The sequence below is a fragment of the Cetorhinus maximus genome, unplaced genomic scaffold, assembly GCF_964194155.1.
Source record: "Cetorhinus maximus unplaced genomic scaffold, sCetMax3.hap1.1 HAP1_SCAFFOLD_730, whole genome shotgun sequence".
Lineage (NCBI taxonomy): Eukaryota > Metazoa > Chordata > Chondrichthyes > Lamniformes > Cetorhinidae > Cetorhinus > Cetorhinus maximus.
The window spans coordinates 6,066-24,617 of record NW_027596672.1 but is presented as its reverse complement, the minus strand read 5'-3'; positions in this window follow the sequence as shown (position 1 = coordinate 24,617).

The window sequence follows — 18,552 nt, the reverse complement described above, 5'->3', positions numbered from 1 at the left end:
AATTTGGTGAAAACTTACTGCTAGCTTCCCAACTCCCCAATTACTTTGTTCCGACTTTGGGAAAATGAGAAAACTACAAATCAGCCTTGGGCTGTCCTCCATTTTCTCCCTGTAGTGAGCTGTTGAAGTGTTGTTGGTGCTTGTTCTGATGCGTGGACTATCACAAAGCTTGTTTTAGTCTGTAAATGAGCATGTAACAGTTTTATGGCACTGGTCCCTCAGTCCTACAAGTTATGTCAAATCTCCAGTTCCATCAGTAGCTGGCATGAGATGAAAGGCTTCTCCCCTAGGGGAGGCTGCTGACCTGGCTAGTGCTTTCTGGGGAAGGGGTGGAGTTGGAAAGCTGTCTGTGCATCCAGTTGGGAGAGAGCTGGTGCTGGGTCGGAACACGCACAGAATCTCAGCCTGATCTCAATCAGATTCTTCACAAAATCATCTTAGTCACGGTGCTGATGTTTCACTTGCTAATGTTCAGAATATTTTTACTGGCGTCTGTGGCAACTCTTCACCATCGCTGTCTTGTGTCACTGTTGGATGGAGCATATAAAAATTCACTGCGTTCTGCCTGAATAGAGGTCATGCTGCTCCCTATCTCTGTAATCTCTGAGATCTCTACCTTCCTCTGAATCTGGTCTCTTGCACATCCCTATTTTTAATCGCTGCACAGTTGGCAGCCATGCCTACAGTGTCTGGGCTCTAAGCTTTGGAATTCCCTTCCTAAACCTTTCTAGCTCTCTCTCCCCCTTTAACATACTCCTTAAACCGTACCTCTCCAGACAAGCCTTCAGTCACCTGGCTGATTTTCAAACGTGGCAGTGCTGATATTTGTTTGATTTCTCTAAAGCACCACACCTTGTGTCCTTTTGCAAGTTTAAAGGTGCTGTATGAATGTGCGTATGTTATTGTAGCAAGCATCCGGAATTCTAATTAAATTAGAGTTCCCCTTTACTTCCAAGAGACTAAAACCCCCAACTAGCCTGGGACTGCGTTACACAGATCCAGTTTGATTTCAGGTTCGATCTCCTGTACTGTTCCCTGACTCCAGCTGGTGTCCCGGCCTGGGGATGGGACTGTGGCTGTGGGATTCAGCCACAGCTCCTGTTGCTGATTGCCATCCCCTCACACTCGCTGTCGCTGCCCTGGTGATGTCAAAGCTCAAACCCTAAAGAGCTGCGTCACCTCATGGATGAGGACCAGCCATTGACGAGGTTCAAGGAATAGCTGTTGGGGTGAAATTTCCGGGAGCCATACAGCAGAGGCCATCTTGTGAGAGTTAAGGGCTTGGAGAAGGGAAGTTTGCATGTGTGTGGGACCCACTGAGGTAACGCTCGTGGTTGTAATGGTTTGCATCAGATGGCAGCATCTCGTCGATAAGCAGGCAGGCTTGGGGTAGGCGTGTGGAGGGCTGGAAGATTTAATAGTTTAATGCTTCTCCCAGGAGGTGGAGAGCCGATTGGACCTTTCCTTATCCTGGATACATCAATATAAACCAAGCAAAAAAGAAACCTCCACATTGCAGGATCCACAATAATGTGGTTGACTCTTAAATGCCCTCTGAAATGGCATAGCAAGCCACTCTGTTCTCGAGGGCAGTTAGGGATGGGCAATAAATGCTGGCCTAGCCAGCGACGCCCACATCCTGTGAATGAATTTTTAAAAAGTCCCAGTGACTGCAGACTACTTAGCAATGCTGAACGAGCAAGGGCAAGATCATTCCTTCAAACCCCTCTCCATAACAAATTCCCCAGACTCGTACTGTTTCTCAGTTAGTCCCTGAGGCCCCCGTTCCCTTAAACCCACCCCCCGGCACACCCCTTCCTGCCCCTGGGTGCTGCCCTCCCTTTCCCCCGGGTGTCTCCCCCCCCGCCCCCCCCCCCCAAGTGAGTGGGAGAAATGTCCACTTAACAGGTGAATGAACACCCAACCTGACAATGGCTCATTCTGTCTTCAAGCTTGCTTGCTTTAGGTGTTTTGAAAACTTTGTGCATTGCACTGGTTCCAGGGGGTGGTTATGTCCTGAGAGCAGTGAGTTCAGAATGTGACATGAGATTAAATCATATTTACTTCAGTTTAACTACCTGAATATTCAAATAACCAGTAACAGCACTACGGAGTGGACCATCAAATACCTTTGCCCATCGTTCTGTATCATTAACAGCTTGTGGATGCTGCCACTTCCAGTTGCGACGATGTTTGGTCGGCCTTGAGGCATTGTACTGTGTTAAAGGCGTTCCTCTTGTAACGAGGCAGCTCAACCTTTGCATAGTGACTTTCTCAAATCCTCCCCCCAACTCGGTCACCATCGTGTAGATGAGAACAACTCATCTTCAACTGACTGTGGGCACTGCCATTTAATTACCTCGCTCTCTGCCTGGAATTGAAGGCAAGAGCATAACAGAGTTGTGATATGCAGGTGGCACAGCGCTGCTTGTAGAGTCGGAAGAGACTCAACAAATATCATCAAGTAAAATCGAGAAGTTTAGAATATGGATTGAGTGTGAACACCAGAAAGGAAAGAAACAATGGTACTTAGAAGGAATGCATTAGAGGGAGCGAGAGTGAAGATGGAAGTGGACGGTGCCACACTGGAACAAGTAGATAAGTTTGTCTATTTTGGGCAAATGATAACAGAAGATGGTCAATGTGATGCCAAAATTAGAAGGATAGAGATAGCCAGAAGTAATTTGGTGAAGATGAAGGATGTGTTAACTTTTCTGTGTGTCTCAGAAACCTGGACAATAAATAAAGATCTGTTGAAGAAAATAGAGCCTTTGAAGTGTGGATGCTTAAAATTCCATATACAGACCTTACAACGACTGAAGTGGTGCTTGAAGTTCCAAGAGTAAAAGAACTGTAAAAAAGTGACATCCAGGAAAGAAAATGTCAGTATTCCAGCCATTTGATCAGAGCTGAAAAGTGGCAGAGATCTCTTCCAGAGGGTAAAGTGGAGGGCAGCAGGAGTGGGGTCGACCTGGGGGTAGTTGGATGACGGGTGTCACAGAACGGTTGCAGACGAGTGACTGTGGATGTGTGAGAATGGCACAAGACAGAAGAGTGCGACATACCATGACATCAGGTCACCTGGTAGGAGTAGTTACAGGCAGGACAGGACTGCTGAGGAACCAGTATCTGACCTAATGCCATGGCTAAGGTTGGGTATTGGTTTAATTGTAGGGGTGGAATCGTAGAGGGTGCAATGTGTGTCTCCAGCATTCCTTAGCACTTACCGCATGTGGTGGTGGTGAATGATCCAATGACACGTTCCTGATGTGTGCCGGAATGAGTTGCTGTAGTTCCCAGCAACCTGCTGATATCTCACTCGAGTGCTCGTTATCCACTTGTAAACCTCTTCATGCTGATCAACTGTGGGAGCTGTCAGCGACAAAGCCTGATCATTTTGTCCCTGACATCCACACTGATAATGATCAGGAGCAGATGTCCTGTTCTCCCCTGCCCCCACCCCCACCCCCGCCAAACCAACCGTTACTCCTCCCCAGGGCTTTGAAATCAGTTGGCGTTCTCAAATTTCCCTTCGAGATAAACAAATGCTGCGTATGAGTAAAGATTGAACAAACTAGGGTTGCATTCCCTGAAATTTAGAAGCTTTAGAGTTGGTTTGATCGCAGTTTTCAAGATATTATGGGGAAGTTATGGGCAAGAAACTATTTCTATTGGTTGGGGAATCTGGGACTAGAGGCATAGTCTAAAGAAAATGGAGGCAGACCTTTCAGAAGTGAAATTAGGTAAAAGTTTGGAACGCTCTTCCACAACAATAGTTGATGCTCAATCAGTTAATTTTAAACATGAGATTGATGGGTTTCTGTTATTTAAAGGTATTAAGGAAAATGAGATGTCGGCAGGAATTAGGTCACAGATCAACCATGACCTCATTGAATGGCAGAACAGGCTCAAGGGGCTGAGTGGCCTCCTTCTGTTCCTATGTTCCCCTGTGGAATCTGTGAATTGTCCCTGTGATGCCTGATCTGATTAATTGTGTCTTTGCTGCCTAAACTCCCAGGCCTGGCAGGGGTGATATCTCTATATAAGGCACAGCAGCCTGAAATCTGGCTTCACCATGATGCTCCTCTATTTTGCCTGTTTTCAAAGGTTACTCTTTCTTCAGCTAATACATGCGTCAGACTTTATAAAAGACTAAAAATACATCTGTGTGCGTGTTGTGTTATCACATCATTGTCTGCAGGACACAAACGCATTGTGTTTGAGCTGTGCCCCACTCTCTGTGCTGCTGCTCACAGCTGGTTCATCAACCAGACCATTACCTTTCATTGGTGACAGATTCTGACCAGTTGATGGGCACATGACTGATGCGGTGAGAATTGCCTGGCTGGATGTAAAAATACAGCATTCCCGATGGCTCGGCAGGTAATTGAGCTTCTGTTATAGGGAGCAGGAAGGTGCCCCAGTTTCTATTCTGAGTTAGGTGACCTTAACCAGTGGATGGGCGGTGGGGAGGACCAATGGCCTCAGTCATTTCCCAAGGTCTTACACCGGGTTCCCTCTCCTGATCGCTGTCCGACAGCTGCTGGTGGAAAATTAGAGGGTGTGAATGTCGGTGTGGACAGGACCTGGCCTCGTCCGAGCTGTGTCCACTTGGTGAAATATCTGTCAACCCTTTGCAGTCCACAAGGCTGGTCAGTTGGACAAGATACTAGAGATACCACAAGCTGCACTCCAGGCATCAGTTGTGTTTTCATGTGCAGTTGGAAGGCAGATGTACCTGCGTAATGAATGTGATAGTTGCTATGAGATCTAGTCACTGGTGCTAGATTTCTAGCTGTTGTCGAGGTAGACTTCTCCTGCCCGTGTGAGAGGCACCGAGGTTTCCACATACTCGGTGTTGGCCATTGTTCAGTAAGTTTCAGGAGATTATAGATTTGAGATCCCCCGCTTCACAGACAGGCAGGGGAGTTCTCCTTGGTGCCCTGGATGACATTTATCCCCCAAACAACATCACTAAAGCAGATTATTTCGTCATTGTCCTGTTTGTGGGATCTTGCTTTGTACAAATTGGCTGCCACATTTCCTTCATTACATTTCAAAAAGGACTTCATCGGCTGTAAGGCATTTTGGGATGTCCTGAGGACTTAAAAGATGCTGTATAAAGGCAAGTCTTTGAGGCTGCAAAGTTATTCCGTTGCACATTGCTTGAATGCTAAATTAGTCTTTAGTCTTTGGCCCGGTTTCTCTTCCAAGTCAATGTGCTCTGTACAATGGGGGATCCCATCCCCTGGTAGGTGCAGACTAATGATCATCCTGCTACATTTCAGAAGCAGTGGAGATCTGCCTGGAGTGTGTGGAATAGGGCTGGGCGATACCAGATTCCCTCTCCCTTCTGCACCCTTGTTGCTGTCGTGCTTCCCCCTCCCTGTAATATTCCATTCTGCTGAAACCCAGCCAGTGATTTATGGTCAGGGGCACTGGCTGGTGAGGAGCTCAAGCCTCAACTGAGACCAGCTCCAAAAACAACCCCCTAATTTTAGCTTTGTTATGTGACAATCTCAATCTCACCCGGGCCGGATGTACAAACTCCCTTTCTCAAACCCAGGATGTGAGTGATGTGTTGTGGTCTACAGAGGAGTTGAAAGCAGTACATCAGTGATATTTCTGAAGGCTGATGTACACTGACTAAAACACAGTAACCATTCTGGGCCTGTGTGTGTTTGTGGGGGGGGCCTGTGTGTGTGAGGTGACGAGTTCAGTTTTAGTGTGGAAAACCCCTTCACTGGTATGGAGCTGGGATGTCTGCACTGTTGCTGATGGGGCCACCGAAAGCCCCAGTAAGTCAGCCCTGTTTGAATTTCCTGGGTCTGGAGATTTGGAGAGGATTGGTCCGGGTTATACAACAAATGATGGGCTGATGAGATGACTCTATGATCCCCTGTTCCTAACACCCAACCAGACAGGAACAGTTTCCCAGGATAGTGTAAGGGGAGCTCTTTGACTCTGGGACTGGTCACTGTATCTTAACAATCTCACATTTCCATTAGAATTGTGGAGGCAGACATTTATAATGTAAACAGCCTATGTAAATGTGTCACACTGTAGTGACACTGTCCTGCATTAGTGGCACAGGAAGCACTTTTGTTTCCTGTGATGCTCCTTGCCCGATGTTATTGCAGACACATGTCCGACTAGCCACTATCCTCGGACCCTGCCTCACTTAAATTATATAGAATGCAGAGCACAGAAACAGGCCATTCAGCCTGTTGAAATAGTCTATACTGGTGCCCTGACCTTATATTCTGCTCCACCTCTGCACCCCCCCTCCCCGCCCCCACTTTCAACAGCATAAACCCATCACACTCCTTCATTTCTACCTCCCTCCAGCTCTGAGGAAGTCACACGAACTGGAAACGTTAACTGTTTCTCTCTCCACTGACGCTGCCAGCCCTGCTGAGCTCTTGCAGCATTTTCTGTTTTTGCTTCAGGTCTCCAGCAGCCGCAGGAGTTTGCTTTCGTTTCATTCTGTGCAGTTCAAACACCAGTGCACACGTCACCTCCCATTCCACATGCTGTAGCTCATCTCAACCTTGCAACATATCTTTCTATTCCCCCTTCTTATGTCAGGGCCTGGTTTCCTGTGGATGCCATCCAGGCTATTTCCTGTGGTAGTGTGTCCCATGTTCTTAGACGGCCCGTGGGTCTGACTCTGCCCGTGTGGGAGCTGGCAGGGGAGGTTGGTTGGTAAGGGTGGAATGGTGCTGTTTGTCGTTATTGTTAACAAGATGGTGTAAAGGAGGTAGCAGGGAGTGCTCCCTCTGTGTGTAAAGGAGTGGATTTGAACTTGGGAGCCCAGTTCTGCACCATACTATGTTGTGTTGCTGGAGGGGAAAGGTTTCACAAGACCTTTACTTTAAACTTTCCAGCTGCTTTGGTTCCCCATGCTCCCCCTCCTCTCTTTCCCTCCCTCTCATCTCCTAAAAGTGTTGGCTTCATCTGTGGGATTGTGTCTCTGATGGTCAGCAGTCACCCTGACACCATTTGGGGGAGCATTGGCAGTGGGATATCCTCTTGTGGAGACTATCCACAGCTCGGACAAATGCTACCTGAGAACATGGTCGAGGGCTTCCAGTGGGAAAGTCATGGAATGTTGATCAGGAATGGGGACAATCACCCCCCACCCCGGAAACCCAGGGACACTGAATCTAACTGTAGTGCTCCCCACCACTGTCCCCCCACAGCTGGCAACTCCGTACAGATCGGGGTCCAAATGTGGCACTGAGCATGGTCCATACGAATTAGGAGCAGGAGTAGACCATTCAGCCGCTCGAGCCTGCTCCACCATTCAATAAGGTCATGGCTGATCTGAATGTAACCTCAACCCCACATTCCTGCCCACCCCCGATAACCTTTCACCCCCTTGTTAATCAAGAATCTATCTCGCTCTGCCTTAAATATATTCAAAGACTCTGCTTCCACCACCTTTTCAGGAAGAGTGTTCCAGAGACTCTCAACCCTCAGAAAAAATTTCTCCTCATTTTTGTCTTAAATGAGTGACCCCTTATTTTTAAACAGTGACCCCTAGTTCTAGATTCTCCCACAAGAGGAAACATCCTCTCCACATCCACCCTGTCAAGACCCCTCAGGATCTTAAAGGTTTCAATCAACTCGCCTCTTACTCTTCTAACTCCAGTGGGTACAAGCCTAACCTGTCCAACCTTTCCTCATAAGACAACCCACCCTTTCCTGGTATTAGTCTGGTAAACCCTCTCTGAACTGCTTCTAATGTATTTAGATCCTTCCTTAAATAGGGAGACCAATACTATACAATACTCCAGATGTGGTCTCACCAGTGCCCTGTATAACTGAAGTATAACCTCCCTACTTTTGTAATCAATTCCCCTCACAAACGATAACATTCCATTAGCTTTCCTAATTCCCTGCTGTACCTGTATACTAACCTTTTGTGATTCATGCACTAGGACACCCAGATCCCTCTGAATCTCAGAGCTCCTCAATCTCTCACCATTTAGATAATCTTTTTTATTCTTACTGCCAAAATGAGCGATTTCATATTTGCCCACTTTATACTCTGAGCTGCTGGGGCAAGTTACTGCATTTCTGTGAGAGGATTTGACCAGCCCACGCTTCTCCTGCACTGTTCTCACATCCTCTTTGCGTGTAACTATCTCTCCTGACCTGATTTCAAACTAATGGCTTTCAAAATAGAATTGGATCATTATCTGAAGAAAGATTTGCAGAGCCACAGGGAAAAGGCAGGGGTGTGGCACTAGGTGAGTTGCTTTTGTAGGGAACTGGCACAGACAAGTCAGGCCGAATGGCCTCCTGTACTGTAAGTGTTGTATTTTTCTCATGGCTGATTGCGTGCCTGGGTCAGTGTGGGGCTGCTGCTATGATTTTGTGTCTGTGAGCTGCCCTGTCACTGTGGGCTCCCTCTGTGTATGTTCCCAAGGAAGAGCTTTGCAAAACGTGTTTGCTTTGACAGTAGAGAATTGGGCCGTGTAGCTCAGTGAGCTATCTGCAAAGTTTGCAATTGAAGAGAAGTGGCTGTTCCTGTCTAACCCAAGGCTGGGTTATTTTGGGATCTATGCTGGAATGAAGCAGTCAGCCTGATGGATTTATATTATGATGGTGACATTCAGTTCTGAATGTTCTTTGTTTACTGTCATCATCAAATTAAATCTTCAAGTGCATTGTTGTATTCCCATCCTCTTCCAGTTTTTGTTTCTCCTTCCCCTCTTCAAGCTGCTGTCTGTTCCATGAATATTAGTACCTTCCTGTTACCTCAAAACTATTTGGCTGTAAAGTGCATCGCAAGATACCTTGACTGACCTTTACATGGCAGGAGGCTCACTGCATAGCAACTGAAAAGAGGAGCCCTTACCACCTGACCCACCGCCACTGCCTCCTGCTGCCCGCCTCCCACCTCCTCTCCCCTCCCGCTGGCCGCCTCCTCCCGCCGGCCGCCTCCTTCCGCCTCCGCTAGCCTCTTGCCTCTTCCCGCCGGCCGCGTCCAGCTCTGAGCTGAGCTTCAGATTTGCCCAGGTATTGTACATGAACTTCAATCTCGCCAATATACCCGGACTGAGCACATCTCCACTCCACACCTGATGCCCAGCTAACCTTGACGGAGATATCTGTGCCCTTCTCTCCTGAACCAGGAACTGCACAGGGCTTTTTGTGAGCTGGTTTTGTTGTAATGGTGTTGCAGTTTGCTCTGGATCTCTTGTGCAGCCAGTGACAGTGCCAGTCTAAGACCCGGTCTTCCAGGCCACTAACCTTGGATCAGGCAGCGTTGCCTTGGTGTGCTGTCAGCCCCACAAGGCACCTGCTTTGGGAGCGGGCCATCGTGCACCCACCAGACAACAGACACTTCCAACTGGATTCATTGGCCAAAGATCCAAGTCAGCTTGTCTTTCCTTGCAGCACTTTCACCTCTGGGTTTGGAGGTTGTGGGTTCAGGACCCACACCAGGACTTGAGCACAGCCTGACCCCCTCAGTGCAGCCCTGTGGGAGTGCTACATTGTTGGAGTTCCTGTCCTTCTGAGAGGGCATTGCACCCTGTCTGCCTATTCAGCGGGCTGGTAAATACCCGTGGCATGATTGGAAGAGCAGGGTTCCCCTGGCGCCCTCGCCAGTATTCTTCACTGAACCCAACCTATCAAATTCCGATCATCCCGTCTGTCTCATTCCTGTTCCCGGGAGCTTGCTAAATTGCTGCTGCCCTTTCTTACATTACAACAGTGAACACACTCCAAAGGTACTTCAACATCTGTTTGACACCTTGAGATGCCCTGTGGTGGTGAAAGGTGCTATATAAATGCAGCTGAGTCTGTGTGTGGGGCTGTTCCCTCGGCTCCTCTCCCTGAGCCAGTTTGATTTGCACAGAAGCTTGAAAAGAGAGAAGTTGCTCTTGCAGTTTTCTGAATGCTGAGCTTGGCTCTTGCTGGCCGAAGCAGGGTTCCTTGTTTCAGTGAATCATTCAAGGGGGACTTCTTAATGTTCACCTCGGTCACACTTAATCAGCCTGACCCCACACAGCACCATTATCCTGACTTTGTGGTGAGTTGACAAACCTCTGGGTGTCTAAAGTAGGCCTCTGAGTTAGGGCAGCTACAGAGCACCATTCCCAGTGACAGAAGCTGGTGTTCAGTGGAAGTGTAGAGGAGGGAAGCTGAAAGAAATAGCTATCCCTCTGATAGTAAAAGCTCTGAGGAACACTAGGCTGTTTGGCCACTTGCCTTCAACAAACATAAACAATGATTGACACCCATTGACAAGTCAGTGACAGAGCATTCAGCTTCAATTCTGGAAAACTGCCAAGCCTTTGATAGATACATATATGTTTTATACATAATATATGTATAAAGTTTAATGGGGTAAGTGAGAGGAAGATCTCTTTCCCCCAACCCCCAGCGCATTAACATGAGTATTAAATACCTGTTATCTTCAGGCCCCTGGGTAAGTTGCCAGGGGTCAGTACTGTAATGTGCTGTCTGAATCGGCTGCCTGGCCACATTGTGTTTTTTGCTTTCCTTCAGTGTCTCTTGCTACTTTGCATTCAGTACCTATTTTCTAAAGAGAATTGGATGTATAGTTGGAGTGAAAAAGTATTACAGGGCCTTGGGGAAGGTGCAGAAGAGTGGGACTAGTTCATTCAAAGAGCCAGCACAGACAGAGCAGGTCTATTTGGCTGCCTCCTCCTCCCACTACATTGTGTAGGATTGGTAATACAAGGTATTTCACATCAGGTTCACGTCTCATCTTACAGGAGTAATTTCTGGTGTGCTGCTGCTTCCGCATCCTGCACTGCCCCCATCGTATCAAGTCAGGTCTTGGCACTCCACGCACAGCCTCTCCAACGGTGCAGCCACCCTCCCCCTCAGCCTCCTTAGGTTGTAGCACTCCCCGAATAGTCCCCTTTTGGCGTAGCACTCCCCGAATACTCCCTCTTTGGTGTAGCACTCCCCGAATACTCCCTCTTTGGTGTAGCACTCCCTGAATACTCCCCCTTTGGTGTAGCACTCCCCGAATACTCCCTCTTTGGTGTAGCACTCCCTGAATACTCCCCCTTTGGTGTAGCACTCCCCGAATACTCCCCCTATGGTGTAGCACTCCCCGAATACTCCCTCTTTGGTGTAGCACTCCCTGAATACTCCCCCTTTGGTGTAGCACTCCCCCAAATACTCCCCCTTTGGTGTATCACTCCCAGTATACTGTCCCTCTGACGGTGCGGTGTTCCCTCCGTACTGTCCCTCTGACGGTGCGGTGCTCCCTCCGTACTGTCCCTCTGACGGTGCGGTGCTCCCTCCGTACTGTCCCCCTGAAGGTGCGGTGCTCCCTCCGTACTGTCCCCCTGACGGTGCGGTTCTCCCTCTGTACTGTCCCTCTGACGGTGCGGTGTTCCCTCTGTACTGTCCCTCTGACGGTGCGGTGTTCCCTCTGTACTGTCCCTCTGACGGTGCGGTGTTCCCTCTGTACTGTCCCTCTGACGGTGCGGTGTTCCCTCTGTACTGTCCCTCTGACGGTGCGGTGTTCCCTCTGTACTGTCCCTCTGACGGTGCGGTGCTCCCTCTGTACTGTCCCTCTGACGGTGCGGTGCTCCCTCTGTACTGTCCCTCTGACGGTCTGTACTGTCCCTCTGACGGTGCGGTGCTCCCTCTGTACTGTCCCTCTGACGGTGCGGTGCTCACTCTGTACTGTCCCTCTGACGGTGCGGTGCTCCCTCTGTACTGTCCCTCTGACGGTGCGGTGTTCCCTCTGTACTGTCCCTCTGACGGTGCGGTGCTCCCTCTGTACTGACCCTCTGACGGTGCGGTGCTCCCTCTGTACTGTCCCTCTGACGGTGCGGTGCTCCCTCTGTACTGTCCCTCTGACGGTCTGTACTGTCCCTCTGACGGTGCGGTGCTCACTCTGTACTGTCCCTCTGACACTGCGGTGTTCCCTCTGTACTGCCTCTCTGACTCTGCTTGGGGCAGTGTGTTACACGTACCATCCTTTCCCTGAGTTTAGGCACTCTGGAAGGTCTAAGTTGGACTTTTGGCACTTCCTGACTGTCTTTATAGCATTTACAGCACACAGTGTACACTGTCCTCTGAGCTTATCTTTGCTCACAATCTCAAGAGCTCCGAGCTCGTGTTGTCACGATGCTGAGCTTCAGCCCTGACCCCTTGTGACACCATGAGAATTGACAAACCTTTCAGAGCCGTTTGTGGCTGGGACTGAAACCCCATTGATGCCTCTCATCTTTCACAAATGTGGTGAAACGCTCACTCATTTCCCGGTAACCTGAACTCTTTGCTGGCGGTGAAATGGAATTTGAGTGTTGGTTTCTGGGCCTTTTGTGTTTCCTGCACCTGAAGACAGTGTGTTAACATGCAATCTTCTGAGGAGGGCCGCACCTTTTAAGGGCAGTAGCCAGTACTTTACCTGTCTGATTACGCTGCCTAACTGGGGTGGGGCTGCTTTCAACTGCTGTGCAATTCCAGGTTGTTCCACCTCAACAGTAAACATTTACTCTGCTGCTGTGTAACTAGCCCTTGTCTTAAAGTCCACCAGGGGTGAGAGAGACCGGCGGACAGAGATGAAGGTAGGGTCCAGGGTACCTTAAATGCTAGAAAGCTATTTACAGTGTTTTGAAGGCCTCTCTCTCAGTTCAATGCTCTGTGGCCTTCCCTCCATTGACACCCACCTTCGGGAGGAACTTGCCAAGTTTGGCAGTGAGATCCCGAGCCTCTCTGAGACTTGATGTCGACGAGGAAGTGATTTTGTGTTTTAATCACCAAGGCTTTTTGCCTTCACCCTCTTTGGCCATTTCACTATTTTCTGGCTGTGAGCTGTTGTTGCTTTACAGATCCAGGTACCTTGTCCCATGCCTGCCCCTCGATGGAGCTGCTGCTTGCTGTTGGGGGCACTCGCACAGTGTGTTTCCGCACCCCCCCCCCCCCCCCCCCATACTCCACGAAGGCCTGTCTTGCCTCCTTTGCCCCACCCCAACTCGCCATCCCATCATACACCAATTTGGAACTGAGCCACTGAACTGTGAATACCGTGGGACTCGAGACAGGGGCAGTGTACAAGCTTTTACTGCAGTCGGAGCTGAAAGTATCATCTGCTGCAGGGGGGCATGGACTCCAAATTATGGTGGTGGGCTGAGAGATGTTGATGGGGGTTGGTGAGAGAAGGCGATGGGTGTTGACAGGGGGTGGTGAGGGAGGGGCAGGAGAAGGGGGTGAAGACGATAGGGGGAGGCTTGGGGCCAGGTATCTGTGCCCTCTGCCTGAAAATCCCTTAAACTGCAGACAGTTATTTGCTAGTCTTTTTCCCCTTAGCTGATTTCCGATTTCTGTTTGTGACTGTATGAGGTGGAACTTTATTTGGACTGAGAAGGGGAGCTCAATAACCGGAGTTTAATTACTGCCCGGTGTGTAGCACCAATGAACAGAGCCACCTGCGGTTTGGATACGGCTCCTCTTGGTCGTATCAAGTGATCAGATTCTTGTCCCATTGTGTTACTGTCTCTGTGAATCCACCCCAATGTTCAGTGGTGCCACTTCTGAAGCGTTAATTCCTGATGGGGATCTGATCCATGGGAAGCCTTGGGTACCTCAAGCCCCAGTAATTCATCTGCACCTTTCTGTGTGTCGACAGGCCATTGTCTGGAGGTGGGGGATCACAGTCTTTCCCACAACACCCCTCAATCCTGGCTCTCCCCTGCCCCCACTGCCTGCTCCTGACTCCCTAGATGCCCCCTTCGCCAAGACCCTGGCTTCCTCTGCCCCCCAGTGGGTGCAGACAGCCAGTCAACATGGATGACACTGTGGAGAAATGGTGAGTGCAGGGAAAGTAGGCAGAAGTCTGACCTTATGTACAGTGTGCTTGTGCTGGGTCACGGTGATGATGACTGGCCCAGGCCTGGCTGAGAGATGCTGGGCTACTAACCTATCACACCACTAGCCACTGACTGAAAAAAGAAATGGCTTGCATTTATTTAGCGCATTTTACAGCTACTAGACATCTCACAACACTTTGCAGCCAAAGAAGTGCATTATGACGTGTAGCCTCTGTTGTGATGTAGGAAACACAGCAGCCAATTTGAGCACAGCAAGCTCCCACAGCAATGTGTTAATGACTGGGTCATATGCTTTATGTGACATGGGATCTTTACACCCACCCGAGCCAGGAGATGGGGCCTCAGTTTAACACCTCATCCTGAGAGATGGTACCTCTGACAGTGCGGCACTCCCTCAGTGCTGCATCGGAGTGTCAGCCTTGATTTTTCTGCTCAAGCCCCGAGTGGGACTTGAGCCCGAAACCTTGTGATTCAGAGGTGAGAGTGCCAACCGAAGTTGCAAGGAGAGCAGCATGTTACAGCTGTAGGTGAATAGATGCCCCTCTCTGTGACATTACCCCCACTGGTGGGTGAAACCGGAAGATCTCGGGTTTGATTCCCTGGTTTGTGCTGACCTGGCAGCCTGAACCTCAGTGTCTCTGTGTTAGATAGATGTCCAATCCAGACATATGAGAAAGGATAGAGTTAGGTTCCATGGTGATTCCCCTCCTCTCTCAGTTGGATGTTTTGCCTGGCTAGGCCTGGCTGTGAATACTGGCTGAAAGGTTAGCTGGAGAGCCCCCGTTTTAGTGCAGTGTGGGGAGATTTGAGAGCAGACTGCCTTTCCCTGCATCATCTCACAGCTCACTTTTAACAATCAATGTCGCATTTCCCCTCTTTCCTCCATATCTGCAGCTACAATAGTTCATAAATGCTTGAATTTTTTTATTCATTCACGGGATGTGGGCTTCGCCGGCTGGGCCAGCATTTATTGCCCTTGAGAAGGTGGTGGTGAGCTGCCTTCTTGAACCGCTGCAGCCCATGTGGTGTAGGTACACCCACAGTGCTGTTAGGGAGGGAGTTCCAGGATTTTGACCCAGAGTCAGTGAAGGAACAGTGATATATTTCCAAGTGAGGATGGTGAGTGACTTGGAGGGGAACTTCCAGGTGGTGGTGTTCCCATCTATCTGCTGCTCTTGTCCTTCTAGATGGTAGCGGTCGTGGGTTTGGAAAGTGCTGCCTTGGAGAATATCTTGCAAGCGCCTCCCTTGTGTATTCACTCCTGCAATCTCCTGACCCTGGTATTGGCCTGATGCAATCACTAGTCCAGGATAATACTGCAGCAAAGTGGGACCAGGAATGAATTAGTATTAGTGATAAATACATTTAACACACACTAGAGCACCCTTTCATCCTCTGCCACTGGAGAGGTAAGCGTGTGGAGTACTTTGGGCTGGGATGTGAGGATGCAGTTAATTCTGAATGGAGGAGTGGCCCAAATTGCCTCTTGAATCTTTTTGCATTTTCCTTCTGAGCTCTATAAATCCCAATTCTCGGGTTGGTTCGCTGGATGGATTCACCAGGCGATGTAGGACAGAGGCCTGCAGACTGGGTTGGCCCCGGGTTGGGGCGAGGGTAGTGGAGGTGGGGAGGGGGCTGGTGTTGGAAGTTTACACTTGGCCTTAATGACCCTGGCCTGGGGAGGGGACCATCACCCAGGCCTTTTTTCCCCATCTGATTTGCCTCTTGTTGGGTTGTGTGTTTGTGGGTGTTCAGTGAGGGTGGTCTTCAATGGTACTTAGTTTCCCAGCTTGTGTAGATTTGGGGGTGATCCGCATGAGGTGGACTATTGTCACACAGCCAGGGGTCAGCACCTGAGACAGGAAAGGGAGGAATGTTGAAGAGTCATACGGACTAGAAACGTTAACTGTGTTCCTCTCCGCAGATGCTGCCAGAGCTGTGGAGTTTTTCCAGGTATCTTTGTTTTTGAAAGGGAGGAATGTGTTTGCATAAACAATTTCAGGGGCTGTCCTCGATCCAAAGGCCTGAAGCTTTGTGCCCATTTGGTATTACCTCATTGAATGGTTCCAGCACAGAAGGAGCCCATTCAGCCCGTCATGTCTGTGCTAGTTCTCTGCCAGTGCAACTCAGCAGCTGGTTGCACACCCCTGCCTTTTCCCTGTAGCCTTGCAAACCTTTACAGACAATTGCCTAATTCCCTTTTGAAAGCAATGATTAAAGCTGCCTCCCTCACGCTCTCAGGCTGTCCATTCCAGATCCTAACCACGCGCCCTGTGAAAATGTCACCTTTGCTGCTTCAGCTTAAATCAGTGTCCTCTGGTTAATTAGACACCTCATCTGCTTTAAAGATTTGTAAATCTTCCTCGAACCAGTTATCCGCTGTGGAGTTTTGTAAAACTTTGAGAAATGTATTTGGTACCGGGAGGTTTGTGTGTGTTCCCATGTTCATGGGAACCCTTGTTGCCCAGGGTGCAGTTGCTTCCTTATAGGGTCCTTGATGTGTGTCCTTGAAACTGTGAAACAGAGCAAACAAGTGAGCAAAGCCCTGGGTCAAATAGGACTATTCTATTTTCGGCCATCCAGCATTAGATTGCTGTTCACAGACTGAGCGGTGGAGGGGACACAGCTGAGCATTCATCCTGCGGACTGGAATCAAGGCGGAAGTGACTTGTCTTCCTCCTGCAGTGTAACACTCGCAAAGCTTGAAATAAAGGCAGCAAGGTAGAACTTAGCAGAAAACACAGGCTCAGGTTCATGTACGCTTGACAGGGTGATATAAAGATGGGCCAGCTTGAACCTGTGTGTCTGGAAATGGTTTCTAATCAGCGTCGAGGTCAGTGGAATTCAGTGAGCTTGGTGTGGAGTTATGGGCTCGCCTTCTATCTTGCTGCTGCCCGGCAATGACAGCTAATATCTGAAAAACTCAAGACAAGAAACAGGAGCAGCAGTGGATCACACGGCCCATTGTGAGCCTGCTGCACCATTCAGCACCATCGTGGCTGATCTTGGGCTTTAACTCCACTTTACCGCCCGCTCCCCCTATCCTTTAATTCCCTGAGACACCAAAAATCTATCAGTCTCTCATCCTTAAATGTATTCAACGATGGAGCATTCACAACCCTCTGGGGCAGAGAATTCCAAAGATTCACCACCCTTTGAAGTCATTTCTCTGGTCTCAGTCCCAAATGATCGGCCCCTTACACTGAGACTGGGCCCCTGTGTTTGAGACTCGCCGACCAGCGGGAACAATCTCCCAGCGTCCGCCCTGTCACAACCCCTTCAGAATCCTGTAGGAGAGATTGCCTCTCATTCTTCTAAACTCCAGAGAATAGAAACCCAGTTCACTCAGCCTCGGAGGGGGGGGATGGTGGCATAGTGGTAATGTCATTGGACTGGTAATCCTGAGGGACACGAGTTCAAACCTCAATTAATAAATCTGGAGTTGAAAGCTAGTCTCAGTAACGGTGACCATGAAACTATCATCGATTGTTGTAAAAACCCACTTGGAAGGAAGAAAAACTGTTGTCCTTATCTGGGCTGGTCTACCTATGACTGCAGACCCACAGCAACCTGGGTGACTCTTAACTGCCCTCTGAAATGGCCGAGCAAGGCACTCAGTTCAGGGGCAATTAGGGAAGGGTAACAAATGCTGGCCTTGCCAGCGACGTCCACATCCCTTGAAAGAAAAAATGCCCCTTGTCCCAGGAGCATGCAATGCAAGCAAATCTTTCCGGCAGTTACTTAACCCCAGCAAGCTCCAGGCTGAAAGAAGGAATATCTGTGTTTCCACATCACATTTCTCTGCTTGCAGAGAGCACCCGAGTCCCTTTTCATCCTGGTTTCTGGGCAGTGTGTTCCTAGCTGTGTCGCAACTTGCTCATCAGCTTTCAAACGGTACTGGGATCTTCAAATAATAAAAATCTCTGATTGAATTGGAGTGTTTGTGTGCAGCAGGGGTTGGAGAGCGAGGCATTGCTTCATCAGTCATGCTAGGTACGCTGTCACTGTCACCTCCACTTCAAGGTGCATTCCATCCTTATTTTTTGTATAAAATTCCTGACTTCCTTCTGCGCATCTGGAGATGAGGATCTTGGTGGAGTGGTTTTTGAGGGAGATTGAAGTGACCTGTGAATATGTGCCCGTTATGAACTCAGGCAGCACAAATTCTAAACAAAAATATTGATACAAAAGTTTAGCAAGGGGAAGGAAGGCGAAGTAAACAGGAAATGCATCAGATACAAGTTGCTCACTGGATAAGTGGGGGTGTGTGGGTGTGTGAGTGTGTGTGTGTGTGGGGGAGGTTGCGTGTGTGTGGGGACGCATGCACGTGTAAGCCTGTGACACAGCTCATGGTGCTAGTGGCCGTCTCACAAGCCTTCACCAGCTGCCCTCTGAAACCTTTACCCTGAACACGCTCCCCTCCCCCCTGGGCCCGGTGAACACGGTCTCACACCCCCCGCACCGGGCCTGGTGAACACGTTCCTGTCCATGCGGCTGTCGTGACGCTGATAAAGGTGCAGGAGTCACTGGGTTCATCATGGCTTAGATTAGACCCGTCCACCCACTCTCCATCTCACTCTCCATCTCCACCTCCATCTCCCTCTCCATCTCACTCTCCCTCTCCATCTCCACCTCCGCCTCCACCTCCGCCTCCATCTCCGCCTCCATCTCCGCCTCCATCTCCGCCTCCATCTCCATCCCTCCCTGCCTCCCTCCC